Raw genomic sequence first — 24,000 nt, 5'->3', positions numbered from 1 at the left:
CCTACATGTATAGCACAGGTCTTCCGGGGCTTTAGCTGGGAATTTACACGATTGGGTCCAAAACGCTCAATGTCACTTCTATCAAAGCATTTTTATTTTAAACCTTTACATTTTTATCCCACAATTCTGTAATTCTGTTTTTTCACCCGGTGCCAATTGACTGGGCACTACTCTCCCTCTGCAAACCTACAGAGCCCGAACTGAGATAATGCTTCCTGCAATGCAGGAGGAAGGAGCAGGCTGCTTCTTAACAATTTGAATGCTGGCCATTTTGAGTAGAGCTATTCCGCCGGTGCTAAAGGTGATGCATTGAACGAAGGACCTTGTCTGAGGCCCACAGTAAATGTTCTCTTATAGCGAGAATCACACAGCATACCTCAAAAGAAAGCGTAACTTGTGCACTCTAATTTAAAAAAAAAAATGATTTTACCATCTTCCATTCTGGAGATATGCACCTTTATGTAACACCTGCTTTTGTAGTAGCCTACTCTTCTTGAACAGAAAGGCTAATTAGAAGCGGTTTTGTCAGACGCTGTCTGACATAAAAACTCGGAAAGCCGTGCTCGCGCTGAGTTCCCTCCGATGTTTTTAGGCGGTTAGTATTACTGCCAAACAACACAACACATTTGCCATGTTCTATCTGACCGGCGTTGATCATCATGATAAAGAAATAACCGCTCGCACAGGCGATACAATCCATGCGTGAAGAAATTAAGAAAAAAGGAGAGAAATCTGACAGAGACACTGAAGTCACACTCGGATCAGATTACACACACAACCCCTCCCTCCATTGAAAGTCACATGAGAGAGCCCTCCCCTCCCTGAAACAAAGATATTATAAGATAAACAAGAAGACTGCAGCCAGCTTGGTTATGAAGACGAAGCCATTATTTTGCCCCGAGATGCATGGGAGTCTCCAGCCTTTACGTGAGTGACAATACAGGGGCTGGGCTGCCTCGTGCTGTTTTCAGGAAGGGAGGGGGTGAGGCATTTTTTTCTTTTTTTTTGCGATCACGTGATCGGAGTGTTGTGCTATCATCCGATGCTAGTTGCTAAAGTGCCCGGGTGTGTAGAAAGACGATTGAAAGTAATCAATAAAAACATGCGGTAAACGTAGAAATCCGCTTCCCGCACGTGACGTTTGAGATTTGAACCACGTAGAAATCCCTCTCCCGCATCCACTGTGTTAAAACCTGAGGGGGGAGTTTCCCCAGTAGGAACACGTTGTTCTAACCAGTTCCTTTCCCCTCCATCAGGTCGGCCTGACCAGGGGGAGGCATTACATGTTTTTTGTGAGGGTACCTACACAGAAGGGGGCGCCGTATGAATGAATGAACCATTGTAAGCGCTTTGAGTAGGCACGTAGTGCATAGAAAAGTGCATAAAAATGCAATTTATTATATTTTAGCTGTGAGGCGACAGAACCAAAGCATTTGTTTATGAATTATTTTTGGAGCCCAACCCAGAGGAGTGTGATATGACCATGGACTTGATGGTGAACTTTGTTCATCAACCCACAGCCTCTGGCATCAGAATGGGAAAAGAAGGTGATTTAGGCACTTAAACCCCATAAGGTTGACGGTTGAGCAAAGTCCATCAGGGCTCCATACTACTGTTTTTTGTTTTGTTTTATTGTGTGGAAAGCTTTGGCGGTGAGAGCTCCGAATCCTAACCACTAGACCAGAACATCCGATATTTGAAAAATGGGGAATTTTAGGAATCAAGGCAGCTGGCAGGACAGTATTTTTGTCCAGACCAAGTCGGTTCTTATCTATCCTCATTGATTCTGAATAGAAGCCTTCACAGAAGGTGTGGGTGGGATGGTGAAGGTGTGAATGAATGAGTCTTTACAATGCGTTAAGTAGACTTCGTCTGTTTTCAACTAGCAGTATTGAGCCATAGTAAAGGGAGATTAGTCTGAGAGCTGGGCCATAGAATAAAACAAAAGTAAATGGCTACGCGGACCCCCAGCAAATGATGCAGAGCCCAGGTTGGGGTCACCATGATGGGAGCATGCACGACCGAAAAACAGGACGAAATTGTTATCCCAAGCTGAAAATGAATTTTCTAAAGAGCTGGAGAGACAAGGAGCCCTGAATAAACCCTACTATATCAATGATTGCTATGGGAATATAAAGCAATTTAATAATAAAAAAAAAAACCAAATAATATCACTTACACCACCTTTAAATGTATTTTGTGATATGACCAGATTACTTTGTTTGGAGGGTACATGCTGCACAACAGACTCCCTGTAGCCTGTTGTGTAACAATAGAAGGCACAAAGACCCCCTGGCAGCGGCAGTCAGACATGGCAGATCCTCACACTCTGAAGTTGAGTTTTGTCAGCAAAGCTTAGCAGGCCCACGGGCCAGTGGCGCAATGGATAACGCGTCTGCCTACGGAGCAGAAGATTCCAGGTTCGAGTCCTGGCTGGCTCGTAGTTTTCACTTAATGGATAGCATTGTTAATAGTTTTATACTTTACTTTTTTGGCCTAAAGGCGGCGCCAGAGTCACAGTTTATATGCATATAAGAAAAACACTCAATGGCAGTTGAGTGCACATCATCGAGTTATTCGGGTAGGCGGTTGTCCATAGCTACCGATCTGGCCGATATGCCCAGCTATAGGCATTTATGGACATCCAGTTGTCCAGGCTTATGGGAAGCCCTCTAACTATTAGGAGCAGGGGGTGCATAAGACTGTTCCCTAAGCACTGAATCCTAACCACATCAGGGAGACATTTGAGTTTACCATAGTAGCAGGGTCTGTCTGTGTGTACGGCTGTAATGCACGTAATTCGAGAACCGTTCGCCCCACCGACTTCAAATTCGACACACGCATTCCACACCACCTCAGGGAGTGCAGTGCCTGGGCTATGGACAGGGCCCCTGCCCAGGCTCCATATATGGAGCTGGCCTGTTTTGACATCACAACACAACATTCCATATTTGGGCATGCTTGACACAGAACTCCATATATAGGAATAAAGGGACAAAGAGAGACAGATACATCAGATACATCAGATACATCATAGACATATATATATCCGACATAAAATGAAAGTCAACGGGCTACAGTTCAAATATTACAGCCAAAACCATTTTAGGTATAGCAGCCATGGATTTGGCCGCTATGGCGACCCCAAAGGTTGCCAGCTTGGGCGCCCTAGCTAAATCCAGATTCTGTGACACTTTGTGATACTTGAATAAATGTTTTTGCATTATTCCAATTTAGGGGGCGTGGTAACATTTTGATAGATTTTCAGCCATTTTGGGCCAAGGTGGGCTGCTTTTCTTTTCTACCTTTCATTACACAGTAGATTGTGAAATTATTTATGTATGAAACATAAGCTTTTGGCTAAATTAACTATTGTGTATGTTTCATTGAGCTAGGTGCCATCACTTAAGTTGAAGAGTTTTCTTTAACAAATTTGCTACATTTCATGATCTAAATTCACATATGATTAAACTAAGGCACCAATACTTGTTTCAGATGTTAGGTATATGTAATTATGACATTTGAGAAATAGTTTGTGTTGCCACAATCAATATAACACATTTTACAAGCAAAAACAGCAGCACAAGATTTTCGTTTTTTGGTTATACACTTGTATATACATTTCTGGCTTGTGACAAAATACTGCAGGATATTATGCGGAGAACTTTTAACCCAAAGTCCAGAAGGGTATTGTCTATGGAAATATGCATTGAAATCGTAGTGCCAAAGACGCGGGAACGAAAATCATTTTCTAGGCACTTTTTCTTGGGTCGCAGCACGGCCTATATGTCCCATGACGTGATGAAGATATGTACCAATGTCCCTTAGAATGCACGTGATATGATGTCATACGGACATACGGAAGCTGACCGTGCAGGTATGTTTTCCGTGAATCGTGATGAAGATTATGTACCAATGCCAGGGTATAATTGGTTGACGATGGTGACGTAATGATGATAGGTTTCAGTGTCAAGTACATACACATCAAACCACCCAGCCGATCACATTATACCACCAACCACTCAGAAAACTATACATATAGACATATACACATATATGGACATTATGAGCATATGACGTGATGAATATATGTACCAATGCCAGGGTATAGTTGACGGTGACGTAACGATGATTTTATCATACTTAAAAATACTACTTTTTTTCCTCAGAAGCAACGTACGTAGCAAATAGCTAAATCTAATAATTCAATATGTGAGACTAAGATTTGAAAGTTTATAGCGGTCTACAGCACTTGCACGCTCTGCTTGCGTACTAGTAGGCCATTTATGGCCTACTTGTGTGCAACGAGCAAGTAAGCACTCGACAGAGTGCAGTTCTAGTTTTAAATAGATTAGTCTGGTGAGGCCGCCGCACAACAAGCTCCCTTTAGCCTGTGACGGATGACCCGAGGGAGTTGAGTGCACAGCGTCAAGTTATTTGGACAGGCGGTTGTCCATAGCTACAATTTACAGTTTAGGCATTTAGCAGACGCTCTTAATCCAGAGCGATTTTCAGTAAGCTACCGATCCAAGGGGCATCATGGCCTCTACGGGCAGCCATCTAACTATTAGGAGCAGGAGGTGCATAAGACTGTTCCCTGACCGGGGATCGAAACCGGGCTGCAGCTAGGATCCGCCGCTTTGAGAGCGCTTGAGAGCGCCGAATCCTAACCACTAGACTATCAGGGAGACATTTGAGTATTCCATAGTTGAGGGTCATCAGCTTGATGGCTGGGCCACAAAATAAAATAAATATAATTTGTGTGAGGCTATGTGAGCAAATGATGCAGACCCCAGGTTGGGGTTGATGGTAGCCGTGCACGACCGGGAGAGGGGGTGAAATTGGTATCCAAAGCTGAAAATGAATTTTATGTTTTCTAAAGAGCTGGTCTAGTCTAGACATTCTATCAATGATTGGGAATATAAAGCTATTTAATACAGATTTTAACCAAAGAATATCACTTACACCACCTTTAAATGTATTTTGTGATATGACCAAATTACTTTGTTTGGAGGGTACATGCTGCACAACAGACTCCCTGTAGCCTGTTGTGTAACAATGGAAGGCACAAAGACCCCCCGTCAGTGGCAGTCAGGCATGGCAGATCCTCACACTCTGAAGTTGAGTTTGGTCAGAAAAGCTTAGCAGGGCAGAGGGCCAGTGGCGCAATGGATAACGCGTCTACCTACGGAGCAGAAGATTCCAGGTTCGAGTCCTGGCTGGCTCGTAGTTTTCGCTTAGAGTCACAGTTTATATGCATAAGAAAAACACTCAATGGCAGTTGAGTGCACAGCATCGAGTTATTCGGGTAGGCGGTTGTCCATAGCTACCGATCTGGCCGATATGCCCAGCTATAGGCATTTATGGACATCCAGTTGTCCAGGCTTATGGGAAGCCCTCTAACTATTAGGAGCAGGGGGTGCATAAGACTGTTCCCTAAGCACTGAATCCTAACCACATCAGGGAGACATTTGAGTTTACCATAGTAGCAGGGTCTGTCTGTGTGTACGGCTGTAATGCACATAAGTCGAGAACCGTTCGCCCCACCGACTTCAAATTCGACACACGCGTTCCACACCACCTCAGGGAGTGCAGTGCCTGGGCTATGGACAGGGCCCCTGGCAGCCTGTTTTGACATCACAACACAACATTCCATATTTGGGCATGCTTGACACAGAACTCCATATATAGACATAAAGGGACAAAGAGAGACAGATACAGAAATCTCCATATATGGGCATAAAAGGTACACAGACAGATGGGTGGAACGGGTACTTTGACACGGGTACAACGGGACACAGAACTCCATATATAGGAATAAAGGGACACAGAGACACGGGTACAAAGGGTATTGCATAGCCGCATGGCGCATGGATCTCCAACTTCCATCGTTACAAAAACTCCATATATAATAGGGACACATACATAATAACTGGGTGAAGCATGCATTTCCAACTTTCATCGTTCCAAGTAGGCCAGTGCCCAACGGGCACCGCTCTAGTAAATATAATTGTCATGAGGCTTGGCTACGTGGACTCTCAGCAAATGATTTTTAGGTTGGGGTCAAAATGATGGGAGACGGGCACGATCGGAGAAAAGGATGAAATTGGTATCCAAAGCTGGAAATTCATTTTATGTTTTTTAAAGAGCTGGAGAGACAGGGGGGGACCAGTTACTGACTACTAGACACTATATCCAGTGGCGGCTGCTGATTTTTCTCCACAGGGGGCCGCTATATATATAGGACTCATGCAGTTTTCTGCAGTGATTTGACTGAGTTGTCTTTTTCCATCATGAAGTTACACTATTACTGTGTTTACCCGACGCTCGTCATTTTGTTCTGAATGCTGTGACAGGCGGTCTGTCCCGTCTGTGTTGTGAGGTGTTTTGTATTAACAGCAGCTGCAGGCGCAGCCTAAATGCGACCACCGTGGTAAGCGTGTGTATTGAGAGGACAGCCCGGCGTGTCATAGACATATATATCCGACATAAAATGAAAGTCAACGGGCTACAGATGCTTGCGCACGAACATGTGACATGCAGTAACCAATCAGGAACGTTACACATCGTAGAACATTTTTTTATCAACATTTGACATTTCATGGCTTATATTAGCCTATTATAATTGTTACTCACTATTAGTGATACTATTATATAATATCTATGTTGGTGGCTTGCTCATTTTAAATAGATTAGTCTGGTGAGGCCGCCGCACAACAGGCTCCCTTTAGCCTATGACAGATGACCCGAGGGAGTTGAGTGCACAGCGTCAAGTTATTTGGACAGGCGGTTGTCCATAGCTACAATTTACAGTTTAGGCATTTAGCAGACGCTCTTAATCCAGAGCGATTTTCAGTAAACTACCGTTCCAAGGAGCATCATGGCCTCTACGGGCAGCCATCTAACTATTAGGAGGAGGTGCATAAGACTGTTCCCTGACCGGGGATCGAAACCGGGCTGCAGCTAGGATTCGCCGCATTGAGAGCCCAAGCGCCGAATCCTAACCACTAGACCATCAGGGAGACATTTGAGTATTCCATAGTTGAGGGTCATCAGCTTGATGGCTGGGCCACAAAATAAAATAAATATAATTTTTGTGAGGCTATGTGAGCAAATGATGCAGACCCCAGGTTGGGGTGGATGGGAGCCGTGCACGACCTGGAGAGGGGGTGAAATTGGTATCCAAAGCTGAAAATGAATGTTATGTTTTCTAAAGAGCTGGTCTAGTCGGTAGACTAGACATTCTATCAATGATTGGGAATATAAAGCTATTTAATACAGATTTTAACCAAAGAATATCACTTACACCACCTTTAAATGTCTTTTGTGATATGACCAGATTACTTTGTTTGGAGGGTACATGCTGCACAACAGTTGTGTAACAATGGAAGGCACAAAGACCCCCTGTCAGTGGCAGTCAGGCAAGGCAGATCCTCACACTCTGAAGTTGAGTTTGGTCAGAAAAGCTCAACAGGTCAGAGGGCCAGTGGCGCAATGGATAACGCGTCTGCCTACGGAGCAGAAGATTCCAGGTTCGAGTCCTGGCTGGCTCGTAGTTTTCGCTTAGAGTCACAGTTTATATGCATAAGAAAAACACTCAATGGCAGTTGAGTGCACAGCTTCGGGTAGGCGGTTGTCCATAGCTACCGATCTGGCCGATATGCCCAGCTATAGGCATTTATGGACATCCAGTTGTCCAGGCTTATGGAAAGCCCTCTAACTATTAGGAGCAGGGGGTGCATAAGACATGTTCCCTAAGCACTGAATCCTAACCACATCAGGGAGACATTTGAGTTTACCATAGTAGCAGGGTCTGTCTGTGTGTACGGCTGTAATGCACGTGATTCGAGAACCGTTCGCCCCACCGACTTCAAATTCGACACACGCGTTCCACACCACCTCAGGGAGTGCAGTGCCTGGGCTCTGGACAGGGGCCCCGCCCAGGCTCCATATATGGAGCTGGCCTGTTTTGACATCACAACACAACATTCCATATTTGGGCATGCTTGACACAGAACTCCATATATAGGCATAAAGGGACAAAGAGAGACAGATACAGAAATCTCCATATATGGGCATAAAATGTACACAGACAGATGGGTGGACACGGGTACAACGGGACACATAACTCCATATAAAGGGACACAGAGACACGGGTACAAAGGGTATTGCATAGCCGCATGGCGCATGGATCTCCAACTTCCATCGTTACAAAACCTCCATATATAATAGGGACACATACATAATAACTGGGTGGGGCATGCATTTCCAACTTTCGTCGTTCCAAGTAGGCCAGTGCCCAACGGTCATGAGGCTTGGCTACGTGGACCCTCAGCAAATGATTTTTAGGTTGGGGTCAAAATGATGGGAGACGGGCACGATCGGAGAAAAGGATGAAATTGGTATCCAAAGCTGGAAATTCATTTTATGTTTTTTAAAGAGCTGGAGAGACAGGGGGGGACCAGTTACTGACTACTAGACACTATATCCAGTGGCGGCTGCTGATTTTTCTCCACAGGGGGCCGCTATATATATAGGACTCATGCAGTTTTCTGCAGTGATTTGACTGAGTTGTCTTTTTCCATCATGAAGTTACACTATTACTGTGTTTACCCGACGCTCGTCATTTTGTTCTGAATGCTGTGACAGGCGGTCTGTCCCGTCTGTGTTGTGAGGTGTTTTGTATTAACAGCAGCTGCAGGCGCAGCCTAAATGCGACCACCGTGGTAAGCGTGTGTATTGAGAGGACAGCCCGGCGTGTCATAGACATATATATCCGACATAAAATGAAAGTCAACGGGCTACAGATGCTTGCGCACGAACATGTGACATGCAGTAACCAATCAGGAACGTTACACATCGTAGAACATTTTTTTATCAACATTTGACATTTCATGGCTTATATTAGCCTATTATAATTGTTACTCACTATTAGTGATACTATTATATAATATCTATGTTGGTGGCTTGCTCATTTTAAATAGATTAGTCTGGTGAGGCCGCCGCACAACAGGCTCCCTTTAGCCTATGACAGATGACCCGAGGGAGTTGAGTGCACAGCGTCAAGTTATTTGGACAGGCGGTTGTCCATAGCTACAATTTACAGTTTAGGCATTTAGCAGACGCTCTTAATCCAGAGCGATTTTCAGTAAACTACCGTTCCAAGGAGCATCATGGCCTCTACGGGCAGCCATCTAACTATTAGGAGGAGGTGCATAAGACTGTTCCCTGACCGGGGATCGAAACCGGGCTGCAGCTAGGATTCGCCGCATTGAGAGCCCAAGCGCCGAATCCTAACCACTAGACCATCAGGGAGACATTTGAGTATTCCATAGTTGAGGGTCATCAGCTTGATGGCTGGGCCACAAAATAAAATAAATATAATTTTTGTGAGGCTATGTGAGCAAATGATGCAGACCCCAGGTTGGGGTGGATGGGAGCCGTGCACGACCTGGAGAGGGGGTGAAATTGGTATCCAAAGCTGAAAATGAATGTTATGTTTTCTAAAGAGCTGGTCTAGTCGGTAGACTAGACATTCTATCAATGATTGGGAATATAAAGCTATTTAATACAGATTTTAACCAAAGAATATCACTTACACCACCTTTAAATGTCTTTTGTGATATGACCAGATTACTTTGTTTGGAGGGTACATGCTGCACAACAGTTGTGTAACAATGGAAGGCACAAAGACCCCCTGTCAGTGGCAGTCAGGCAAGGCAGATCCTCACACTCTGAAGTTGAGTTTGGTCAGAAAAGCTCAACAGGTCAGAGGGCCAGTGGCGCAATGGATAACGCGTCTGCCTACGGAGCAGAAGATTCCAGGTTCGAGTCCTGGCTGGCTCGTAGTTTTCGCTTAGAGTCACAGTTTATATGCATAAGAAAAACACTCAATGGCAGTTGAGTGCACAGCTTCGGGTAGGCGGTTGTCCATAGCTACCGATCTGGCCGATATGCCCAGCTATAGGCATTTATGGACATCCAGTTGTCCAGGCTTATGGAAAGCCCTCTAACTATTAGGAGCAGGGGGTGCATAAGACATGTTCCCTAAGCACTGAATCCTAACCACATCAGGGAGACATTTGAGTTTACCATAGTAGCAGGGTCTGTCTGTGTGTACGGCTGTAATGCACGTGATTCGAGAACCGTTCGCCCCACCGACTTCAAATTCGACACACGCGTTCCACACCACCTCAGGGAGTGCAGTGCCTGGGCTCTGGACAGGGGCCCCGCCCAGGCTCCATATATGGAGCTGGCCTGTTTTGACATCACAACACAACATTCCATATTTGGGCATGCTTGACACAGAACTCCATATATAGGCATAAAGGGACAAAGAGAGACAGATACAGAAATCTCCATATATGGGCATAAAATGTACACAGACAGATGGGTGGACACGGGTACAACGGGACACATAACTCCATATAAAGGGACACAGAGACACGGGTACAAAGGGTATTGCATAGCCGCATGGCGCATGGATCTCCAACTTCCATCGTTACAAAACCTCCATATATAATAGGGACACATACATAATAACTGGGTGGGGCATGCATTTCCAACTTTCGTCGTTCCAAGTAGGCCAGTGCCCAACGGTCATGAGGCTTGGCTACGTGGACCCTCAGCAAATGATTTTTAGGTTGGGGTCAAAATGATGGGAGACGGGCACGATCGGAGAAAAGGATGAAATTGGTATCCAAAGCTGGAAATTCATTTTATGTTTTTTAAAGAGCTGGAGAGACAGGGGGGGACCAGTTACTGACTACTAGACACTATATCCAGTGGCGGCTGCTGATTTTTCTCCACAGGGGGCCGCTATATATATAGGACTCATGCAGTTTTCTGCAGTGATTTGACTGAGTTGTCTTTTTCCATCATGAAGTTACACTATTACTGTGTTTACCCGACGCTCGTCATTTTGTTCTGAATGCTGTGACAGGCGGTCTGTCCCGTCTGTGTTGTGAGGTGTTTTGTATTAACAGCAGCTGCAGGCGCAGCCTAAATGCGACCACCGTGGTAAGCGTGTGTATTGAGAGGACAGCCCGGCGTGTCATAGACATATATATCCGACATAAAATGAAAGTCAACGGGCTACAGATGCTTGCGCACGAACATGTGACATGCAGTAACCAATCAGGAACGTTACACATCGTAGAACATTTTTTTATCAACATTTGACATTTCATGGCTTATATTAGCCTATTATAATTGTTACTCACTATTAGTGATACTATTATATAATATCTATGTTGGTGGCTTGCTCATTTTAAATAGATTAGTCTGGTGAGGCCGCCGCACAACAGGCTCCCTTTAGCCTATGACAGATGACCCGAGGGAGTTGAGTGCACAGCGTCAAGTTATTTGGACAGGCGGTTGTCCATAGCTACAATTTACAGTTTAGGCATTTAGCAGACGCTCTTAATCCAGAGCGATTTTCAGTAAACTACCGTTCCAAGGAGCATCATGGCCTCTACGGGCAGCCATCTAACTATTAGGAGGAGGTGCATAAGACTGTTCCCTGACCGGGGATCGAAACCGGGCTGCAGCTAGGATTCGCCGCATTGAGAGCCCAAGCGCCGAATCCTAACCACTAGACCATCAGGGAGACATTTGAGTATTCCATAGTTGAGGGTCATCAGCTTGATGGCTGGGCCACAAAATAAAATAAATATAATTTTTGTGAGGCTATGTGAGCAAATGATGCAGACCCCAGGTTGGGGTGGATGGGAGCCGTGCACGACCTGGAGAGGGGGTGAAATTGGTATCCAAAGCTGAAAATGAATGTTATGTTTTCTAAAGAGCTGGTCTAGTCGGTAGACTAGACATTCTATCAATGATTGGGAATATAAAGCTATTTAATACAGATTTTAACCAAAGAATATCACTTACACCACCTTTAAATGTCTTTTGTGATATGACCAGATTACTTTGTTTGGAGGGTACATGCTGCACAACAGTTGTGTAACAATGGAAGGCACAAAGACCCCCTGTCAGTGGCAGTCAGGCAAGGCAGATCCTCACACTCTGAAGTTGAGTTTGGTCAGAAAAGCTCAACAGGTCAGAGGGCCAGTGGCGCAATGGATAACGCGTCTGCCTACGGAGCAGAAGATTCCAGGTTCGAGTCCTGGCTGGCTCGTAGTTTTCGCTTAGAGTCACAGTTTATATGCATAAGAAAAACACTCAATGGCAGTTGAGTGCACAGCTTCGGGTAGGCGGTTGTCCATAGCTACCGATCTGGCCGATATGCCCAGCTATAGGCATTTATGGACATCCAGTTGTCCAGGCTTATGGAAAGCCCTCTAACTATTAGGAGCAGGGGGTGCATAAGACATGTTCCCTAAGCACTGAATCCTAACCACATCAGGGAGACATTTGAGTTTACCATAGTAGCAGGGTCTGTCTGTGTGTACGGCTGTAATGCACGTGATTCGAGAACCGTTCGCCCCACCGACTTCAAATTCGACACACGCGTTCCACACCACCTCAGGGAGTGCAGTGCCTGGGCTCTGGACAGGGGCCCCGCCCAGGCTCCATATATGGAGCTGGCCTGTTTTGACATCACAACACAACATTCCATATTTGGGCATGCTTGACACAGAACTCCATATATAGGCATAAAGGGACAAAGAGAGACAGATACAGAAATCTCCATATATGGGCATAAAAGGTACACAGACAGATGGCTGGACACGGGTACAACGGGACACATAACTCCATATAAAGGGACACAGAGACACGGGTACAAAGGGTATTGCATAGCCGCATGGCGCATGGATCTCCAACTTCCATCGTTACAAAACCTCCATATATAATAGGGACACATACATAATAACTGGGTGGGGCATGCATTTCCAACTTTCGTCGTTCCAAGTAGGCCAGTGCCCAACGGTCATGAGGCTTGGCCACCCTCAGCAAAAGATTTTTAGGTTGGGGTCAAAATGATGGGAGACGGGCACGATCGGAGAACAGGATGAAATTGGTATCCAAAGCTGGAAATTCATTTTATGTTTTTTAAAGAGCTGGAGAGACAGGGGGGGGGGGGGGGCAGTTACTGACTACTAGACACTATATCCAGTGGCGGCTGCTGATTTTTCTCCACAGGGGGGCGCTATATATATATACTGTAATGATTAACTACCACACCTTTTCTACTCAAGGTTAAAATATTTCTGTAGTCTTATATGATCCACTGCAATAACAACAGAAAGTTGGTTTTATAAGTTAGCATTAGCATTGAATTACTACTACTAGTGACTATGCTGTTAGCCAAGCCTAAAAGTGTTCTTGACGGTCAGTGTCATAACAGCTCTTTGAAAATTACCTTATATTCCCTTCCTTATATTTCTGTGTAATGTGATCATCTTGACCACTGTCAGCGGTCAAGATGATTAGGAGCACAGCAGGAGACTGGAGTGTTGGCAGCCCTGACTCACTGACCAGGTCCTCTTCAGGTCCTCTGAGTCTGCACTGTTCTTCTCTCATATGCAGTTTTCTGCAGTGATTTGACTGAGTTGTCTTTTTCCATCATGAAGTTACGCTATCTATTACTGTGTTTACCCGACGCTTGTCATTTTGTTCTGAACGCTGTGACAGGCGGTCTGTCCCGTCTGTGTTTTGAGGTGTACACGTGCATTACGCTGCCCCCAAATGGTGTTTTGTATTAACAGCAGCTGCAGGCGCAGCCTAAATGCGACCACCTCTCGTCTTAAGCGTGTGTATTGAGAGGACAGCCCGGCGCATCATAGACATATATATCCGACATAAAATGAAAGTCAACGGGCTACAGATGCTTGCGCACGAATATGTGACATGCAGTAACCAATCAGGAACGTTACACATCGTAGAACATTTTTGAGTGGTGTAAACCACTCCTACAACTGGCTTTTGTGTGCAGAAAAAATGAGCATGGTTGCTATGTTCAAAATAATTTCTGACGTAATTAAATCACACCCGGGTGAACTGGATGACCGTAGCAACCATGCTAATTTTTTCTGCACAAAAAAGCCAGTTGTGAAATCACATCCGGGTGTGATTTCATTACGTCAGATCAGAGCTGATCAGGCTATATAATACCTTACCTTATATAATACCTCACATCGGACAAAAACTCCAGCTGAATCAACTTCATGGTCACAAATCATCACATCAGAAGACGACCCTACCTAGCCAAACGTCAGACCACAGCTGATCATACTATATAAAACCTTACACCACTCAGTTCACACGGGTGTGATTTTTTTATCAACATTTGACATTTCATGGCTTATATTAGCCTATTATAATTGTTACTCACTATTAGTGGTACTATTATATCATATTTATGTTGGTGGCTTGCTTATTTTAAATAGATTAGTCTGGTGAGGCCGCCGCACAACAGGCTCCCTTTAGCCTGTGACAGATGACCTGAGGGCGTTGAGTGCACAGCGTCAAGTTATTTGGACAGGCGGTTGTCCATAGCTACAATTTACAGTTTAGGCATTTAGCAGACGCTCTTAATCCAGAGCGATTTTCAGTAAGCTACCGATCCAAGGAGCATCATGGCCTCTACGGGCAGCCATCTAACTATTAGGAGCAGGAGGTGCATAAGACTGTTCCCTGACCGGGGATCGAAACCGGGCTGCAGCTAGGATTCGACGCTTTGAGAGCGCTTGAGAGCGCCGAATCCTAACCACTAGACCATCAGGGAGACATTTGAGTATTCCATAGTTGAGGGTCATCTGCTTCATGGCTGGGCCACAAAATAAAATAAATATATTTTTTGTGAGGCTATGTGAGCAAATGATGCAGACCCCAGGTTGGGGTGGATGGGAGCCGTGCACGACCGGGAGAGGGGGTGAAATTGGTATCCAAAGCTGTTTTCTAAAGAGCTGGTCTAGTCGGTAGAGTAGACATTGATTGATTGATTTATTAACAGTTTGCAGAATTACAGTACATTTCAAGCACAAACTCAATACAAAGACTGTTAACTGTGAGTGGACAACCCAATTAAGCATTACACTTGTTTACAAGAGGGTCCACCTTGTTCAATTCATCAAAACATTTAGAGACGTACAAATAGACACTTCTATATAGTCAAAGAACAGAACAGGAATTCATCATAAGGGAGGTAAAAAGGGAAAAGAAACATACAGTGAGGGGAAAAAGGGGTGGCGATGATTCCCAATCATTCTATCAATGATTGGGAATATAAAGCTATTTAATACAGATTTTAACCAAAGAATATCACTTACACCACCTTTAAATGTCTTTTGAGATATGACCAGATTACTTTGTTTGGAGGGTACATGCTGCACAACAGACTCCCTGTAGCCTGTTGTGTAACAATGGAAGGCACAAAGACCCCCTGGCAGTGGCAGTCAGACATGGCAGATCCTCACACTCTGAAGTTGAGTTTTGTCAGCAAAGCTTAGCAGGCCCATGGGCCAGTGGCGCAATGGATAACGCGTCTGCCTACGGAGCAGAAGATTCCAGGTTCGAGTCCTGGCTGGCTCGTAGTTTTCTCTTATGGGAAAGCATTTTTAGGGAATAGTTTCTAAACATGAAATGATGATATATGTCTCATATGATGTCATATTTGTCAGGTGAAACAAGCGCTGTGAATCTGTCCCCCTTTCTCCGCTCCGTGCTGCAGTGTTTATGTATATAATATCTATTGTAACGAAGACTCTGACTAGGACGTTGGGCTATATGTCATATGACATGTTTAGTATGACAATCCCTATATTTGGGCCCGAGCCGTGCTGATATCAGATAGATATGGTAGAACCATATATGGATAGATCTAACTGGCTTAGTCATCGTGACAAGCCTGGTCGGAGAATATATAGAGGGTCGGCTTCAGGGAGAAGGCAGAAGTCGAAGCATCCTGGTTTAAGTTCTAACCGGACACCACTGCGGGGGTCCTAACCTAAGTAATCAGCAATAGAGCCTTGAGCTATTTTATATGGTCCTTCTTGAGTACGGATTAGGGCTTACCGCAGTAACGGGATGCTGAAGTCTTCCAGACACATACGAACCAAGGTATCTGGCTTTACAACCCATATACCTTGAGTAGCTTCTATGACTCAGTGGCAAGATTCTAACCAGATGGTAACCCAGTCGCTGCCAGAGTCTGAACACTCTGGCAGTCCTGGCTGCTCCGCAGGTGAGCAGCAGCATCTCGAAGCGGTGAGATGCACTCTGTTGCCGCCAGAGCATGAACGCTCTGGCGGTCCTGGCTGCTCCTTAGGTGAGCAGCAGGGTCTCGAAGCTGTGAGACCCACTCTGTTGCCGCCAGAGCATGAACGCTCTGGCGGTCCTGGCTGCTCCGCAGGTGAGCAGCAGCATCTCGAAGCGGTGAGATGCACTCTGTTGCCGCCAGAGCATGAACGCTCTGGCGGTCCTGGCTGCTCCTTAGGTGAGCAGCAGGGTCTCGAAGCTGTGAGACCCACTCTGTTGCCGCCAGAGCATGAACGCTCTGGCGGTCCTGGCTGCTCCTTAGGTGAGCAGCAGGGTTTCGAAGCTGTGAGACCCACCCTGTTGCCGCCAGAGCATGAACGCTCTGGCGGTCCTGGCTGCTCCTTAGGTGAGCAGCAGGGTCTCGAAGTTGTGAGACCCACTCTGTTGCCGCCAGAGCATGAACGCTCTGGCGGTCCTGGCTGCTCCTTAGGTGAGCAGCAGGGTCTCGAAGCTGTGAGACCCACCCTGTTGCCGCCAGAGTATGAACGCTCTGGCGGTCCTGGCTGCTCCTTAGGTGAGCAGCAGCGTCTCGAAGCTGTGAGACCCACCCTGTTGCCAGAATCTGGATGCCAGAATCTCGGAGCCGTGAGACCTCCCCGGCCCTTAGAGTCAGAGAGCACTGGTGATGTGCAGAGCACTGGTGATGTGCAGGAGAGAGAGCACTGGTGATGTGCAGGAGAGAGAGCACTGGTGATGTGCAGGAGAGAGAGCACTGGTGATGTGCAGAGCACTGGTGATGTGTAGGAGAGAGAGAGCACTGGTGATGTGCAGGAGAGAGAGCACTGGTGATGTGCAGAGCACTGGTGATGTGCAGGAGAGAGAGAGAGAGCACTGGACATGATCACCTCCCTGAAAGTGGCCGGGGTTGAAGTGATGGCGTCGTGTTGTAGACGCCAGGGTCGAAGTGGTGGCATGGTGTTGTAGACGCCAGGGTCGAAGTGGTGGCGTGGTCTTGTAGACGCCAGGGTTGAAGTGATGGCGTCGTGTTGTAGACGCCAGGGTCGAAGTGATGGCGTTGTGTTGTAGACGCCAGGGTTGAAGTGATGGCGTCGTGTTGTAGACGCCAGGGTCGAAGTGATGGCGTCGTGTCGTAGACGCCAGGGTTGAAGTGATGGCGTGGTGTTGTAGAAGCCTGGGTCCGAAGCTGTGGACCACCTTTGATACGGTCAAGAGGGCGTTACTTCAAACTGGAACTGCACGGATTGGCTGACTCTGACCCATTGACAGGGAACGCCCTTAATGGGTGGCATGTGATTTGATCTTGAGGTTTTTTATGACCCACCGTAACATCAAAGAAAGAAAGCGGGACGCCTGGACGCCCTCAATGGGGTGGTCTGAATGGCTGACGCTTGATGTTCAAGCCTCCGTATGCTTGTATTGGGGTGGCCTGAGGGGTCTACTGTTCAAGCCTTCTAGATATGGTACAGATTTCCATGGGAAGTCTGGGGGTGGCAGAGTGTAACGAAGGCTTTCGCTTTCACCTAGAGCTTTAGATGTCATTAGGGCCAGAAGGCTCTGGTGGATATCATGAGAGCATTGTCTGGACAGCATGATGATGCAAGGGCATCGGAGCTATATCAACCCTCCCATAGATGTTGGAGCAGTCGGAGGGCAGCAGAGGCTTCGTTCACCGATAGGATATCGAGATGAAAGTGCAAGCTGACAGGCTTCGTTCACCGATAGGATATCGAGATGAAAGTGCAAGCTGACAGACCAGAAGTCCAGGTTCATAGGGACCGAAGTAGTCCAGCAAGGAGGCTGGACGGTCACTCTCGCAGAAATGACCATGAGCTTAACCGGAGACGAACAGTCATCATGCATGGTACGGTAGTAGCACCCAATTCTGCCGATCGTACACCAAGTAACCAGCAAGATGGCATTACTGTAATAGCGGCACACACCATCCTGGGGTATACGGCAGGTTCAAACGACGAGATTTGATATGACAGATGAAGCTGTGTTATCAGCAATGGACGTCGTCATCAGGCAAGAAACTGTAAACTACAGACTAGGAGTGAACTGTGGTGGAAGGCACCCTCTGGCTTTTCACAGTATTAATAGGAGCCGGTTGAACCGGAGAGCAGATGAACATTTGCGGAACCCTAGGACACCTAAGATCGAGACGGGACAGGATTTACAAGAGGAATTACCGCAGCCAGCTTTTACAATCTTGACTATAGCAGGAGAGTCCTTGCATGTGGGCTATCCACCGCCTAAAGGGCGAACCATTTTGTTACACATAGTTGCCAAGCAGGTCGGATTGAAGGGTCAACCTGAAGAGTTGCGTATCAGAATCATGAGAGATCTTCAAGTTTTGCACGGGGTGGCTGTATCTTCCGAGGTATCTCCTGCCGTACCGCCAAACCAAGTCAATAATATTGAGGGAGCATTGATCGCCAAATAGCTTGGATTGTGAGCATACACAGATCGTCAGCAGACTAATGGAGAGAGATTAACATCTTCGAGAGCTTCCCTTGCTGGATAACTACCAGGCCTGGCCTGTTAGAACCTAGCCGAAAGAAAGGAAAATTGTCTGAGTCTTCTGGATGCGGTATAGATTTCAACGTGAAATCTGGGGTGGCTGTAACGAAGACTCTGACTAGGACGTTGGGCTATATGTCATATGACATGTTTAGTATGACAATCCCTATATTTGGGCCCGAGCCGACCTAGTGCTGATATCAGATAGATATGGTAGAACCATATATGGATAGATCTAACTGGCTTAGTCATCGTGACAAGCCTGGTCGGAGAATATATAGAGGGTCGGCTTCAGGGAGAAGGCAGAAGTCGAAGCATCCTGGTTTAAGTTCTAACCGGACACCACTGCGGGGGTCCTAACCTAAGTAATCAGCAATAGAGCCTTGAGCTATTTTATACTATAGTTGCAGAGTGTGGTCTGGGTGCACCGTTCCTTGGTGCGCCTATCATAGCTTAGGAGGCAGCCAATCATGACTAGGTCGCTACTACGCAATTGGCTGGGGGAGATTCAGCGGCGTTTCAGAGTATGGGGTCAGACTCCCACTGGCTTAGGCTGCGTTTCAGAGTATAGAGACACACGGGGACTACAAATGTTACGCCCCCAAATGAGACAGCGGCCCCACTTCAGGTCCGTTTCAACGGTGTACTGCAGTGGTCAATGCAATCTGCATGAGACCTGAGAGGCATCATAAATACCCTATTTTCACTGGTCCGTTACTGAGGCTGTAGCGATTTTTTTGTGTTCTAAAGTTTCCCATGTTTGATTTGTCCTTTTCAATGTCACATACCTGCCATCTCAATATACAACCCACAATGATATATTCCATCAGAGATTCAAAAGTGCTAGCATTGAAAATCTCAAGTTAAAGGGGTCGCACGGTATATATGTCACGGTCGCATCCCTTGAGGTTTTCAATACCCAGATATATTTGTTGTGTTTTGTTTTATATGCTATGTATTCGTGGAAAATTATCTAAACAGCATCTTTCAATACTAATCATTAATACTCATCTGGAGAATTCACTAGGTAGTTGAAAATGTCAGGATATGTCACTCCTCCATTTAGCTGGGTTATTTTCCCAACTATTCAGCCAAGTTAATTCTACAACAAGTTGACAACGGTAAAACACACCGCCAGAGCTCCGGGGTAGGTAGAACATATTAGTAAGCCCGTGACATATTCAAAATATAGACATGAATGAACAAAGTCAGTCGGGATCGGGATTTATTATTGAGAATTCCACTCTCTGTTAACATTATGGGTAACTCATTCAAGTGGTAAATTAAATGTGAAGTACATCCTATATTGAGAAAACAATGTTGACAAAGACACTTCATACATTTGGAAACATTTTTTTATTCAAATCAATAGTCTTCAGTTCAGTTCAGTTTGCATGTTCTCCTCGTGTGCCCTAGGGTAGGTACTCTCACAAAAAAAACATGCAGTAATCTTGGTGTCTATACTCTCTCCCCCTGGTCAGCCTGGGTGCCTGATGGAGGGGAAAGGAACTGGTTATAATAATGTGTTTCTTCCATGTGCTACTTCCTACCAGGGAAACTCTCCCTTTTCAGTTGATAAGAAGCTCATTCCTCATGCATTGAAGGAAGCATGAAAACCACAAAAACCACCACACAAAACCACAAGTTGGAGCGGCTAGCAGCGCTGAAATAGGCATTTATGGACATCAGGTCATCCCTACAGTCTAACTAGCAGGAGGTACATAAGGGAGTTCCCTGACCGGGAATCGAACCCGGGCCGCGGCGGTGAGAGCGCCGAATCCTAACCACTAGACCATCAGGGAAGTGTGAGAACCTCTAGCAGTAATTTCAGCCATCCAGGTATTCTGTATTATTGACACTTGTTTTGTGAATATTAGACAGGCAATGGCCTCTTCGGGAACGATCTAAGTTATTGTTGGATCTGTGATTCTCGACAACTGGATGTCCATACAGTATGCCTATATATGGGCATATCGGTCAGATCTGCAATTCTAGACAATCTGGATGACTCAAGGCCGGGCACCTTGCCAAGGCGTGCAATGAGTTTGAGTTCACTCTGCCCTATTCAGTATATGGGCGTAGCTTTGCATTGGTGGTTCTGGACAACCGGATCTCCATATGTCCATATATGGGTGTGTTGGTCAGATTGGCGGATCTGGACAACCGCCTATCAGACAGCATCTTTCAAGACTAATCATTAATACTCATCTGGAGAATTCACTAGGTAGTTGAAAATGTCAGGATATGCCACTCCTCCATTTAGCTGGGTTATTTTCCCAACTATTTAGTTAATTCTACAACAAGTTGACAACGGTAAAACACACCGTCAGAGCTCCGGGGTAGGTAGAACATATTAGTAAGCCCGTGACATATTCAAAATATAGACATGAAGTTGAGTGCTGAAATAGGCATTTATGGACATCAGGTCATCCCTACAGTCTAACTAGCAGGAGGTACATAAGGGAGTTCCCTGACCGGGAATCGAACCCGGGCCGCGGCGGTGAGAGCGCCGAATCCTAACCACTAGACCATCAGGGAAGTGTGTGAATCTCTAGCAGTAATTTCAGCCATCCAGGTATTCTGTATTATTGACACTTGTTTTGTGAATATTAGACAGGCAATGAATGGCCTCTTCGGGAACGATCTAAGTTATTGTTGGATCTGTGATTCTCGACAACTGGATGTCCATATACAGTATGCCTATATATGGGCATATCGGTCAGATCTGCAATTCTAGTCAATCTGGATGACTCAAGGCCGGGCACCTTGCCAAGGCGTGCAATGAGTTTGAGTTCACTCTGCCCTATTCAGTATATGGGCGTAGCTTTGCATTGGTGGTTCTGGACAACCGGATCTCCATATGTCCATATATGGGTGTGTTGGTCAGATTGGCGGATCTGGACAACCGCCTATCAGACAGCATCTTTCAAGACTAATCATTAATACTCATCTGGAGAATTCACTAGGTAGTTGAAAATGTCAGGATATGCCACTCCTCCATTTAGCTGGGTTATTTTCCCAACTATTCAGCCAAGTTAATTCTACAACAAGTTGACAACGGTAAAACACACCGTCAGAGCTCCGGGGTAGGTAGAACATATTAGTAAGCCCGTGACATATTCAAAATATAGACATGAAGTTGAGCGCTGAAATAGGCATTTATGGACATCAGGTCATCCCTACAGTCTAACTAGCAGGAGGTACATAAGGGAGTTCCCTGACCGGGAATCGAACCCGGGCCGCGGCGGTGAGAGCGCCGAATCCTAACCACTAGACCATCAGGGAAGTGTGAGAACCTCTAGCAGTAATTTCAGCCATCCAGGTATTCTGTATTATTGACACTTGTTTTGTGAATATTAGACAGGCAATGGCCTCTTCGGGAACGATCTAAGTTATTGTTGGATCTGTGATTCTCGACAACTGGATGTCCATATACAGTATGCCTATATATGGGCATATATCGGTCAGATCTGCAATTCTAGACAATCTGGATGACTCAAGGCCGGGCACCTTGCCAAGGCGTGCAATGAGTTTGAGTTCACTCTGCCCTATTCAGTATATGGGCGTAGCTTTGCATTGGTGGTTCTGGACAACCGGATCTCCATATGTCCATATATGGGTGTGTTGGTCAGATTGGCGGATCTGGACAACCGCCTATCAGACAGCATCTTTCAAGACTAATCATTAATACTCATCTGGAGAATTCACTAGGTAGTTGAAAATGTCAGGATATGCCACTCCTCCATTTAGCTGGGTTATTTTCCCAACTATTCAGCCAAGTTAATTCTACAACAAGTTGACAACGGTAAAACACACCGTCAGAGCTCCGGGGTAGGTAGAACATATTAGTAAGCCCGTGACATATTCAAAATATAGACATGAAGTTGAGCGCTGAAATAGGCATTTATGGACATCAGGTCATCCCTACAGTCTAACTAGCAGGAGGTACATAAGGGAGTTCCCTGACCGGGAATCGAACCCGGGCCGCGGCGGTGAGAGCGCCGAATCCTAACCACTAGACCATCAGGGAAGTGTGAGAACCTCTAGCAGTAATTTCAGCCATCCAGGTATTCTGTATTATTGACACTTGTTTTGTGAATATTAGACAGGCAATGGCCTCTTCGGGAACGATCTAAGTTATTGTTGGATCTGTGATTCTCGACAACTGGATGTCCATATACAGTATGCCTATATATGGGCATATATCGGTCAGATCTGCAATTCTAGACAATCTGGATGACTCAAGGCCGGGCACCTTGCCAAGGCGTGCAATGAGTTTGAGTTCACTCTGCCCTATTCAGTATATGGGCGTAGCTTTGCATTGGTGGTTCTGGACAACCGGATCTCCATATGTCCATATATGGGTGTGTTGGTCAGATTGGCGGATCTGGACAACCGCCTATCAGACAGCATCTTTCAAGACTAATCATTAATACTCATCTGGAGAATTCACTAGGTAGTTGAAAATGTCAGGATATGCCACTCCTCCATTTAGCTGGGTTATTTTCCCAACTATTCAGCCAAGTTAATTCTACAACAAGTTGACAACGGTAAAACACACCGTCAGAGCTCCGGGGTAGGTAGAACATATTAGTAAGCCTGTGACATATTCAAAATATAGACATGAAGTTGAGCGCTGAAATAGGCATTTATGGACATCAGGTCATCCCTACAGTCTAACTAGCAGGAGGTACATAAGGGAGTTCCCTGACCGGGAATCGAACCCGGGCCGCGGCGGTGAGAGCGCCGAATCCTAACCACTAGACCATCAGGGAAGTGTGAGAACCTCTAGCAGTAATTTCAGCCATCCAGGTATTCTGTATTATTGACACTTGTTTTGTGAATATTAGACAGGCAATGGCCTCTTCGGGAACGATCTAAGTTATTGTTGGATCTGTGATTCTCGACAACTGGATGTCCATATACAGTATGCCTATATATGGGCATATATCGGTCAGATCTGCAATTCTAGACAATCTGGATGACTCAAGGCCGGGCACCTTGCCAAGGCGTGCAATGAGTTTGAGTTCACTCTGCCCTATTCAGTATATGGGCGTAGCTTTGCATTGGTGGTTCTGGACAACCGGATCTCCATATGTCCATATATGGGTGTGTTGGTCAGATTGGCGGATCTGGACAACCGCCTATCAGACAGCATCTTTCAAGACTAATCATTAATACTCATCTGGAGAATTCACTAGGTAGTTGAAAATGTCAGGATATGCCACTCCTCCATTTAGCTGGGTTATTTTCCCAACTATTCAGCCAAGTTAATTCTACAACAAGTTGACAACGGTA

General features: G+C 45.8%; 1 protein-coding gene across 1 annotated transcript in view; it reads left to right on the top strand.

The window, feature by feature from the left end:
* Positions 1–24,000, top strand: part of dync2h1 (dynein cytoplasmic 2 heavy chain 1) — a gene marked incomplete at its 5' end in the record, with an annotated part of 668,232 nt that overhangs the window by 580,680 nt on the left and 63,552 nt on the right. The gene's annotated exons all lie outside the window — the stretch shown is intronic.

This window comes from Electrona antarctica, assembly GCF_951216825.1.
Source record: "Electrona antarctica genome assembly, chromosome: 11".
Taxonomy (NCBI): Eukaryota; Metazoa; Chordata; class Actinopteri; order Myctophiformes; family Myctophidae; genus Electrona; species Electrona antarctica.
The sequence above is the reverse complement of the archived record's forward strand: the minus strand, read 5'-3'. Positions and strand labels throughout refer to the sequence as shown.